Below are 9,587 nucleotides of genomic sequence, written 5' to 3'. Positions count from 1 at the left end.
CCATATTACCAATACGCTTGGTAAGAGTAGCCAGAAAAATACCATGGGAAAACATGGGCACAGACAACATTGAGTGGGAAAATGATTCAGAAAAACAGAATTCTGAAGGTGAAGAGTCTAGCAATGCCTTCATCATTTTACTCTCCTTTTTTATGTGAGTACAAGAAAAGAATATATCATTAAAGGGGCGCCTGGGTGACTCAGTCGGTTAAGTGTCCGACTCTTGATTTTGGCTCACGATTGACGAGACGGAGCCCCTTGTTGGGCTCTGCACTGACAGCACAGAGCCTGCTTGTACCTACTGTACCCTGGGGACTGAGTTTGAGCTTAGTGTCTTCTCCCACATGACGTTTGAGTTGGTGATTTTTGTCAACAGTTCTCCAATTTACTCTTTTTGTTTGTTGTGTTCAAATTTTCCCCAGCTGTTTTCTTCCCCCAACTGGGTCCCAACCAAGACCATGATTTCTGTGACATTATTTACCATATCTCTTCTGCCTTCTTAGTAGGGTGCTATTAGTCTTTCAGAGACAAGGGTGTGATAATAGTTAAGTACTCAGTTGTCGGGGCACCTGAGTGACTCAGTTAAGCATCCAACTCTTGATTTTGGCTCAGTTCATGATCTCAAGGTTCATGGGTTCAAGCCCAAGTCAGGCTCTCTGCTTAGGGATTCTCCCTCTCTCTGCTCCCTCCCCCACTCATGCTCTCTCTGTCTCTCAAAATAAATTTCAAAAACAAGTAAACATATTTTACTCTTTAAAAGAAAAAGGTAGCAATTGCCTTCTTTTTAAAACAGAACAAACCAACCACATAGTCTTTGTCAAAGGTGCAGTTCAAGAACGCTCTGTGTTAACGGCTGGAAGAGAGTCCCCATCCCCACCACGTGGTCGCCTCGGTGTTTGCCTCCCTCTTGGGTCGTTTCTGTCACGTGTACAAATCTTATCAGACATACAAAGAGAATCGTACTTCCCTGAAAGTCCAGTCTGTTTTGTTCTCTGGCCTGTCCCCAGCTCCTACAACAGTGCTTGAATATCCTGGAACATTTTGTGTGTGCATTATGCTATTATGATTATGCAAATGTTTGGGAAATGAATTAGGAAAACTGCTCTGAGTCACTGTAAAGAGGGGGAAACCTTCAGAAGCAAAGAAACTCACCCACAGCAGTGCCTAAGTTTCTCTTTACAGAAGGCAAGGGATGATGGGGGCGGGGTGAGGGGGAAGGTGTAGGTCAGGTCCAGGCATTTGAACTTAGGGAAAGGAGGGATGGTCAAGGTTGACTGTTTCTAGGCATATGACTTGGGGAGTCAGTTCTGCAGGTCCCTTCCAGGAATGTGAACGTAGGGGGGGACAGGGATGACAGGTCGGGTCCCCGCGCCACTTCTGTGTCCTCTGAGTAGGACTTGGCTCCAGCTAAGAACCCAGAATGCTCCCAATCTGAGATCCCAGGAAGATGATTGACCTTCATGTAAATTTCCTTCCATTTGCTCCCGCCCGCTTTCCCTGGGTGGGTAGAATTTCACCTAGCGCCTGCCGCTTCTGAGGACGCTCCTGTGTCAAAAGAACTCTCCCCAGTTCACCTCACATTCCTTCTGAATAAAATTTGTTCTAGGGGATGCTAGAACCTGAAGTTCTTCAGAAGAGGCGGGCCCAGCAGCACTGTGGGGGATGGATAGCGGTACCTTCAAACCTCCAGGGAGGGGAGGCTGTTTCTGAATGGTGAAGGCAAGAATTCTCTGAGGCACCCTCCCCTCCCGTTTACCTCTACTTTACGGACCTTTTCATCTTGCTTTGTATATCTCCATAACAAAAGGACCAGAAGCCCAGAGAAGCCCAAACTGTCTGGTGCATGGATAGCAAATATTAACCCCTGCAACTGAGAACTGAGGAAATTACCAGATGTTAAATACACGAAGAGGGTCTGGTGCCAGAACCACGGTAACGCATCTCACTGGCTCAGAAGGTTGCGTGTTCACATCACTTTAGCTTCAAAGCAAGTGCTATGCTGTCGATTCCAAGATTTCATCAGGCATTCACAACTTTAGAAGCAGTACCTAGAGTGCTGCCTGGCTCATTCAGTAGAGTGAGAGACTCTTGATCTCAGGGTCTTGAGTTCAAGACCCACGTTGGGTTTGGAGATTACCAAAGAAAGAAAGAGGAAAAAAAATCCCTAGAACATTTTTTTTTTTTTTTTTTTAAGCTCAGCAAAGGACAGACTTTTAAACTGAAAGGGGAAGTGAGGCTGGTGTAATGAAAGCTTAATCATGATACGTCCACCTCGATCTCTCTTTCTGCTGGGTTTCTCCTTGCTCTCAGGTCATGGCAACTGGTTTGTATCTGAAACCTGATAGTTTCAAATCTCTACTGGAAGGACGATTTTTAATGAATCCTGAATTAAAAGGTGGTAAATGCCAGGGCAATTTCCACTCTCAGAAAGTTCAAGAACAGCATCCTCAACATAATACATTTTGAACCAACCTCACAGTATTTTCTCTTTAACCACAATGTTCAGAGACTTTCGACAGGAAGCTCAAACCATGAAAACTGTATGTGTGTGTGAGCTTGTGGGGGGTGGGGGAGGGTGGGAGAACTGGAAAACCGACATCTTCTTCAAAATGACACAAAAGCAACCAGAGAGATTGTGCCATGCCTGGCTAGCGACCCAGCAAAACTACTTTTACACCAGAGTGAATTCATTAGGAAAGTCTGCCCTGTTTTAATGTCTTCTCTGAAGCATAGTCCCGATAAGGATAGGGACACAACGACCTATATGTCTGCTCCTGGGGGGGGGGGGGTTCCCTTCCAGGTCATCCTCACCCTTCAGTTTAAGTGCCTGTCCATTGCTGAATTGTTCCCAAGAAGTCCCTTTGGACTAAAGAAAAAGAGAAAGCCCAAGGTTGGGAGGTAGCAGACAGACGCTTTCGGTATTGATTCGGTGGCCAAACAGAAAAGCCACCGCTGTGACCCCGACGTGATTTGAACACGCAACCTTCTGATCTGGAGTCAGACGCGCTACCGTTGCGCCACGAGGTCGTGAAAGCTGCCCGGGTTTTTGTCCTTTAGGACAACATGCATTTCAGCAGTTGTCAGGTGCAGCGTCCGGTATTTTTTTTTTTTTTTTTTTTTTTTTCCACACTGCTTTTATTTTGACTTGGGACTGGCTATGAGCTCTCTGTCCCTTTTACAACGGGGCTATTCAAAGCAAAATGTAAATGTAAATGAAGCAAAGGAGGAGCTGAGGGCTGGGAGGATACTCGTAATTCGGGAAAGCCACCTCCCCAGGGCTTTTAGGGAGCGTTGCCTGTGGAAATGCCAATCGCAGCTCCCAGGGAAGGCAAGAGCGGAGCCAGGGGCGCGGGTCTCTTCTCTCCAAGTCCTTCAGCAGGCGGAGCAACAGGAGGATTTGCGCTCCGGTCACACCTAAGGAGCGAGACTACTTCCGTTTCTCAAAGAGGGCACTTAGAAGTTTCTTTTTCTCTTTTGCTTAAAAAAAAAAAAAAAAAGCTCACATATTCATTGTAGAAGTCTTATTAGATACGGGGGCGGGGGGAACACTACAATAAGTAGGTTGAGCACTGCTGACACAAAAGACCCAGGGGTCGAGGAGGGGAGAGTGACGCTTTGCGGTTGGGATGTGGGGCGTGACCACGGGTAATACGTTTCCGTAGCAGCGCCGCGTTCATTGATTGCGCTGAGTGAATGGAGCGGAGCCGGCATCAGGGAGATTGTGGACGCAGGAGGCATGTGACAGCCGGGTGTCCCCGACGTGGGCATCATAAAGGCTCCTTGAGTGAAATTCCAAGACTGATCCCGCCATATCCTTGCCGGTGTAACTGGAAACCTTCCACTTCTGCGTTTTAGGACGCCCAGACCAGAATGATGATTTTGAGCTGGGAACAAACAGTAGTTTAGGTACTTCCTCATTCGTGGGTCACAGACAGCCTGTCAGACTAGCTCTGTTGGGGACACTTTATTTTTTTAATTTATTTTTATTTTTTTACATCCCAGTTAGTTAGCATATAGTGCAACGATGATTTTAGGAGTAGATTCCTTAATGCCCCTTACCCATTTAGCCCATCCTCCCTCCCACAATCCCTCCAGTAACCCTCTGTTTGTTCTCCATATTTAAGAGTCTTTTATGCTTTGTCCCCCTCCTGTTTTTATATTATTTTTTCTTCCTTTCCCTTAGGTTCATCTGTTTTGTGTCTCAAAGTCCTCATATGAATGAAGTCATATGATTTTGTCTTTCTCTGGCTAATTTTGCTTAGCATAATACCCTCTAGTTCCATCCATGTAGTTGCAAATGGCAAGATTTCATTCTTTTTGATTGCCGAGTAATACTCCATTGTGTGTGTGTGTGTGTGTGTGTATGTATGTATATATATATATATATATATATATATATATATATATATATATCACACCTTCTTTATCCAGTCATCCATCAATGGACATTTGGGCTCTTTCCATACTTTGGCTATTGTTGATAGTGCTGCTATAAACACTGGGGTGCATGTGCCCCTTGGAAACAGCATACCTGTATCCCTTGGATAAATACCTAGTAGTGCAATTGCTGGGTCGTAGGGTAGTTCTAGATTTTTAATTTTTTGAGGAACCTCCATACTGTTCTCCAGAGTGACTGCACCAGTTTGCATTCCCACCAGCAGTGCAAAAGAGATCCTCTCTCCCTGCATCCTCACCAACATCTGTTGTTGCCTGAGTTGTTCATGTTAGCCATTCTGACAGGTGTAAGGTGGTATCTCATTGTAGTCTTGATTTGTATTTTCCCTGATGATAAGTGACATGGAGTATTTTTTCATGTGTCGGTTGGCCATCTGGATGTCTTCTTTGGAGAAGTGTCTATTCATGTCTTTTGCCCATTTCTTCACTGGATTATTTGTTTTTTTGGGTGTTAAGTTTGATAAGTTCTTTATAGATTTAGGATACTAACCCTTTATCTGATATGTCATTTGCAGATATCTTCTCCCATTCTGTCTGTTGCTTTTAGTTTTGCTGATGGTTTCCTTCACTGTGCAGAAGGTTTTTATTTTGATGAGGTCCCAGTAGTTCATCTTTGCTTTTGTTTCCCTTGCCTCTGGTGACTTATTGAGTAAGAATTTGCTGCGGCCAAGATCAAAGAAATTTTTGCCTGCTTTCTCCTCGAGGATTTTGATGGCTTCCTGTCTTACATTTAGGTCTTTCATCCATTTTGAGTTTATTTTTGTGTCTGGTGTAAGAAAGTGGTCCAGGTTCATTCTTCTGCATGTCACTGTCCAGTATTCCCAGCACCACTTGCTGAAGAGACTGTCTTTATTCCACTGGATATTCTTTCCTGCTTTGTCAAAGATTAGTTTGCCATATGTTTGTGGGTCCATTTCTGGTTCTCTATTCTGTTCCATTGATCCGAGTGTCTGTTTTTGTGCCATGTTGGGGACATTTTAAACTGAAGACTTGAGGTCTCTGGTTCTAGGCTGCCTTTCTACATGGGCCTTACTTTTTACCACATACCCAGACCCCCTGGAGGAAACTTAGAAGGTCCTATGCCATTTATAAGAGAGTACACACAGTAAAGCTTCCATTGTACGTGCTGCAGTGAATTTGCTGCAGCGACAGAAGAACCAGACTTCACTCTGCCAGCATTTCTCAGAGCTTGGACCGAGTCACTAAAATTTGCAACAAGAAGAAAAGTATCTTTTTGTTGTTTCAAAAATGGGTTTAATTTTTCAAATACAGCAAATGATTCTAGTTTTAAATTGAAAATAGGGACTTATGAGATGTAAAGCATCTATAGATATATGTCCTTTCAATGAGAGTCCATTTTATTACTTTTTTAATGTTTATTTTTGAGAGAGAGTGTGTGAGTCGGGGAGGCACAGAGAGAGAGGGAGACACCGAATCTGAAGCAGGCTCCAGGCTCTGAGCTGCCAGTGCAGAGCCCTACGTGGGGCTGGGGCAAACGAACCGTGAGATTGTGACCTGAGCAGAAGTCAAATGCTTAACTGAGCCACTCAGTTAAGGCACCCCTAATGAGAGGCCACTTTAAAGTAAAAGAACAGTCGGGGTGCCTGGGTGGCTCTGTCAGTAGAGCATGTGACTCTACTGGGCTTGTAAGTTCAAGCCCCACCTGGGATGTAGAGATTACTTTAAAATAAAATCTTTAAAAATAATTTGAAGTAACAACAGTAAACAGTACGGCCAGGACAAGGACTTGATCATTTCTATGTCTGAAATGAGGAATTCTCCCACAGCTCCAAACTGGGTGTGTGGATTTCTATTCCCCCAAGGAGACCTCTAACACCAAATGCCCTCGTAGGATATCAAATAGATCTCAGTGAAAAGATAAATGAAAGAATTAAGATAATTGTAACATATAACATTTAAGGGGAATGCTTGCTATAAGCCTCCTGCCCCTTCTAAGTATATTGTTAATCTTCTTACATACTCTCTGTGGTAGACATTGTTATTATGAGTCCCACTTCTCTGGAGAGGAAATGGAGAAACAGAAGATAAGCAAATTGCCCAAAGTGATTTATCTAAAGAAGTGGCAAGAACAGTTCCAGCTTTTCCATCATTGCCCAGTTAGAAGAGTCTGGGGTGAACAAGTTCCCCTCACAGTTTGGATGGGTCATTTATCCTGGGTCACTCTTGGGAGTGAAAACTCTAAACCCCTCCATTACATCCATGGGAATTGTCTCTAAGAGGAGGCCTTGTTTTATTTTTATTTTTTTTAAGTTTATTCATTTATTTTGAGAGAGTGTGTGTGAGTAGGAGAGGGGCAGAGAGGGAGAGAGAGAGAGAATCCCAAGAGGCTCCATGGGCTCTATCTCACCAATCTTGAGACCATGACCTCAGCTGAAAGCAAAAGCCAGAGGCTTCACCGACTGAGCTACCCAGGTGCCCCAAGGAGTCCTTGTTTTAGAATGGAGGTATTGGGGGCGCCTGGGTGGCTCAGTCTGTTGAGGAGCTGACTTCAGCTCTAGTCATGATCTCATGGGTTCGAGCCCGGAGTCCAGCCTGGTGTTGAGCCCTGGGTTGGGCTTTGTGCTGACAGCTCAGAGCCTAGAGCCTGGTTCAGATTCTGTGTCTCCCTCTCTCTCTGCCCCTCCCCTACTCACACTCTCTCTCTCTCTCTCAAAAATAAACATTGAAAAAATAGAGTGGAGGTATTTGTTCAAGTATATGGCAGAATAGGTGGTTCACTCTTTTTTTTTTTTTTTCCTGCATATGTATTGATTTTTTAAAGCTTTGTTTTATTTTAAGTAGGCTCCACACCCAGCGTGGAGGCCAAGGGAGGGCTTGAACTCGGGAACCTGAGATCAAGATCTGAGCTGAGATCAAGAGTCGGAGGCTAGGGGCGCCTGGGTGGCTCAGTCGGTTAAGCATCTGACTTCAGCTCAGGTCGTGATTTCACGGTTCTCATGGGTTTGAGCCCCATATCAGGCTCTGTGCTGACAGATCAGAGCTGGAGCCTGCTCCAGATTCTGTGTCTCCCTCTCTCTCTGCCCCTCCCCTGCTCATGCTCTGTCTCTCTCTGTCTCTCAGAAATAAATGTGAAAAAATAAAAAAGAGTTGGAGGCTAGGCGCCCGCTGCACATGTACTATTTTTTATTGACATATAACACTGTATTCGCTTCAGATAAACAATAGAATGATTTGATATATGTATATATTGTGAAATGGTCCACTCTTTTATAGATGTAAATTTTCACCAATTTCCCACATAGCGGCTCAGTGCCAATTCGGCCCAATGATCTGTAATGAGCTCTTAAGTGTAACTGTCAGGAACAATCCCGAGACTTCCCACGACGAAAAGCACAGAGCTTTGAGGTCAAGACGTGGTTCTCACCTCATGGTTCGTCTTCCTTCATGGTCGCTCGGTTCTGAAAATGTATCAGTAGTGTCTGCACGGGAACGCACTTGCAGCTGATCCTGTCATGGGGAATACAAATATCTCTGGAATAAATTGCACCCCACCCCCGCCCCGTTCATAACCTGAAAATCATTGCTTGTGCCCCTAGGCCCTCCACCCGAGGGAGGGGTCATCACGGCGCTCCCCTCCGGCCTCTCTCTGTGGCCTTCCAGGCTCTGGATGTCTGCGGTGCCTGATCCCCCACGCGTGCCAGGTGGCGGGCATGGGGGGAGGGGAAAAGGAGGGGATGCAGGTGCCACCGATCGTTCCCTCCCTCGTGCGGGTGAGCCTCCCCCGACAGCGGTCTCCGCCGCTCGCCAGCCCCTGCTCTCCAATTCACGCACGCCAGCCGCTCCAGAGCCTCTCCAGAAGCCAAGCGCTCTGCCCCGGGCTCTCCCCTCGCAGATGCGATCTCGGATCAGACCCTGGACCTTACGTGTCACCCACTGAGCTCAAGGCAATCACCTCAGTGAAAGGGAAGGGGATTTCCTCCGGCGAATTTAGCGGCAGAGTATCAAGGACCACCCGCCCAGCATTGGGTCCCTGCGCCACTGGTGGGGGTTCAGATCCCATCAAGGAAAGCCCACCCCGGGAAGGTGGGAGTTACAGAACCAGACGCAAGGTCAGGGTCATCCCCGACTCCGGTTGCTTGGGACCAGCAGTCCAACTTGGAGGTAAACACCGTTTAAGGCTCAGTTATACTCCCCAGACACCGTCCATGGTCCGCAAGCACCCTAAAGAAAACCTGAAATGAACTTTGGAGAGAGGTTTCAAGGAGCACGAAACCGTTTAGATGCGAAAAAAAAAAAAAAAAAAAAAAAAAGAAGAAGAAGGGGTCCACACGATCCGCCTGCAGGACTCTACCCAGCCTTCCTCCCCACGCCCCCACGCTTTCCGGCTGGAGGCGCCAAGAGTGGAGCGAGGCTGGGACGAGCAGGGGGTTGGGCCGGACGCCGCTGGGGGTGAGGCCAGAGCCTGGCCCCGGGCGCGCTTCCACCTGCGGAGCGCAGGCTTCTGCTCCGGGAAGGCGGGGAGGCCTGGGCTCAGGGAAGGGGAGGGTAAAAGAGAAGTTAGCTGCCCACCTCTGCCTGGGCGAGAGTGATACGGCCCTGAACACGGGTGTTCGCCACATCGAAGTGACTGTCTGGGAGCCCCCTTCCCACTTTGCGCATCGACTTCCCTTCTCAACCCAGACGCTGGCGCCCAGAAGTCTAGGAGGTAGAGGCCGCTCCCAAGGCGTAGCGGCCTACCGATCTCCCTTTCCCCAGAGGCGGGGCGGAGAAGGGAGCAGACGGTCACCTGTGGGCCCCAATCGCCCATTGTTGAGGATGGAGGCCCCCACGTCGCCTCCGCACCTGGCTCATCTTGAAAAAATAATTTGTTAAAGCTTATTTGTTTGTAATATCTACACCCATCGTAGGGTTCTAACGACCCGGGAGATCAAGAGTAGCACACTCCTCCGACTGAGCCAGCCAGGCTTCCTCGGGCTTGAAATCTTGAAGGGTCCACTAGAGACACTGCACGAAAACCTCCAGGACCAAGGAAGGTGAAGGCCAGTGCACTGGCTGGCGGAGGCAGGATGGAGAGGCCCCTCCAGTCTCCCCAGGGCGCAAAGGTGCCCGCATTGCCTTCCGGGAGGGGAAGGTGGGGAGGAGGAGCGCCGGTATTAGGCCTGGAAAGATGG

At 47.3% G+C, this 9,587-nt stretch overlaps 1 long non-coding RNA gene and 1 other non-coding gene across 3 annotated transcripts; both read right to left on the bottom strand.

The window, feature by feature from the left end:
- Window positions 1-2,955: 2,955 nt before the first annotated feature.
- On the bottom strand, window positions 2,956-3,027 carry TRNAW-CCA. The gene has a single exon. It is a non-coding gene; the product is annotated as a tRNA-Trp (tRNA).
- Window positions 3,028-7,577: 4,550 nt separating this feature from the next.
- On the bottom strand, window positions 7,578-9,311 carry LOC123589313. 2 transcript variants are annotated; one of them, XR_006708252.1, is made up of 2 exons: window positions 8,986-9,311; window positions 7,578-7,923 (listed from the first exon to the last, which is right to left on the bottom strand). It is a non-coding gene; the product is annotated as an uncharacterized LOC123589313 (long non-coding RNA). The 2 variants fall into 2 exon arrangements; XR_006708253.1 differs by lacking the exon at window positions 8,986-9,311 and adding an exon at window positions 8,369-8,977.
- Window positions 9,312-9,587: the final 276 nt, after the last annotated feature.

The sequence above is a fragment of the Leopardus geoffroyi genome, chromosome E3 (genome assembly GCF_018350155.1).
Source record: "Leopardus geoffroyi isolate Oge1 chromosome E3, O.geoffroyi_Oge1_pat1.0, whole genome shotgun sequence".
NCBI classification, from domain to species: domain Eukaryota; kingdom Metazoa; phylum Chordata; class Mammalia; order Carnivora; family Felidae; genus Leopardus; species Leopardus geoffroyi.
This window is presented reverse-complemented; position numbering and strand designations above follow the sequence as displayed.